Here is a 2,135-nt window from a genome sequence, read left to right as displayed (position 1 = left end):
CGAAGAGAGATCAAGTTATTTCAAACCATTTTAATGTTTGCCATCGAAGTTTATGTATTTCCTATCTAAACAAGAGTGATATTTTCATTCTTTATTTTGTCTTTTCTTATATGTTCTTTCATCTTTTCAAGCAGTATCATATGTTGTGAATGATCCTGAAGTGATGTTAAAGAAGGGCTCTAATTCACAATCTTCATTTATCATTGTTTATCGTCGTTTGGATAAATACATGTTTGCTGGACGCTTCTGAAAGTGCTTCTGATTTGTCCATTATTAGCCCTTGTTTTATTGTTGGCAAGGAGTTACAAAGAGTTATGTTTGATCCGATCCAATCACTCTCAACTGTATGGAAATCCACCCATGTCATAATTTTCTACAGGACATTTTCACAATCTCCTGAGTAAACAAACAGAATCACAGTGCCGAATTTTCAGAATGATGAATGTATGAATATACATCCTATCTAGAAAATATTTTGACATTGCTGGCTTTCCATAGTTGAGGTTGATTGGATCAATCGCAACTCTTTGTAAGACGGGGTCATGGTGTGAAAATGAGGCATGGTGATCGATTTGTTGCTTGTTCAAAAGAGAAAGTTGAGGCTTGTGATGACAGTCATTTGCAGAGCGGGAGAAGAGTGGGGTTGAATTGGCAAGTAGCCACACCCCCTTGAGGTGTGGGGGGGGGGGGGGCTTACCATGATAGGCTGTGTAGTTGAGTAGTCAGTCGTTTCTATGAAATTCATACATCAAATAACATTATTATAATACTAAGACAAAAAGAGGGGGCTTCCAATTTTGGCCGAGTTTCAATAGATTTGCATTATTAGGTAAGTTCATAATTCTAGAAACCCCACAAAGTCCTACAGAACAAATTTTGAAATACAAGAAATAACTTCCAACAATTTAGCCAGCTTAATTAAAAAAAAGAGATAATTTTCACTGCTTTTTGCACACACACACATACATTACCCATTTATATTTCTCCTCAAAACTCTGTTCAGCGTAGGTTATAGAACCCGAGGCGGTGCTGAAGGGGACTACCATTCTCTGATTTCAAGAAGTAGAAAAACAAGAGAGAAAAGGGATGAGGAAAAGGGAGAGGTAAATATCAAAGAGAAATGTCGGTCATTTAACTATATATATGTTATTCACGATATAAAAAATGACATCCTCTTTCGATCACCTTGCCCCATTCCTATCAAAACACCCAGGCACCATATAAAAAATGACACTGAACAAACTTGTTTTCTCCTATTTGCTTGGAGGATAAAGGCGAAAACAAAGAATTGATTACACTGTATTAGATTATATTTCCGTTTATGTTGTATAATTTGATTTTTATAGGAACGACTGGTTCAGAAACATATTCAATGCCCCCCCCCCCCCCCCATGTCTCGAAAGGATGCTTTAATTTGCCTCCCAAGTCCCCTCACTCGACCCACCCTTTCTAGAAAGCCCCCCCCCCCCCCAGTTCTCTTGAAAGGGTGCAGTCACCCCCACTCCACTTCCGCTCTGCGAACGTAGACTTTCATCACAACCAGAAATTGAGTGTGTGAATGTGAGGAAGGAAAGCACAGAGGGAAAACAAGAGAGACACAAAGATATATGGATGAGAAAGAGAACGAAAAGGGGAAAGAGGGATCGAAAGAGAGATTTGTGAATCCAATTTTCATTTTGACAAAGTGCAAAAGGACTGGTACAGTACATGAGGAATTCAGACCATTTTCACAAGAGACACAAGAAGGATTAGATAAGCGAGTATTAGACCAACTGCTCATAGACAAATTGGCCCGAATTCTGAAGTCAGGTTTAATTTAGACCATGGTCCAACTCTGTGCTAAAATTATGGGGAGCCAAAAGTTAAAAAAAATATGTTTATATTGTATATTTCTTATGTTTACTATTTTGTTTCCTTTTGCTTTCAGAGTGAAGAATAATACTTCAATAATCATTCCCAGACAGTTATGAACAATTTGTGTGTCATATGAGTTAATAAATTGGATGTGTACTGTTGGGGATTTGTGCTCCAATGGGCTCTTCATTGCTAAACCACAACTTTAAACCAGGGTTTAATTTAAACCAGAGTTCAGAATACGGGCCATTGAAAATAAACCTCAACGAGAAAGGTCAACG

The sequence above is a fragment of the Lytechinus pictus genome, chromosome 10 (assembly GCF_037042905.1).
Source record: "Lytechinus pictus isolate F3 Inbred chromosome 10, Lp3.0, whole genome shotgun sequence".
NCBI classification, from domain to species: Eukaryota; Metazoa; Echinodermata; class Echinoidea; order Temnopleuroida; family Toxopneustidae; genus Lytechinus; species Lytechinus pictus.
The sequence above is the reverse complement of the archived record's forward strand: the minus strand, read 5'-3'. Positions refer to the sequence as shown.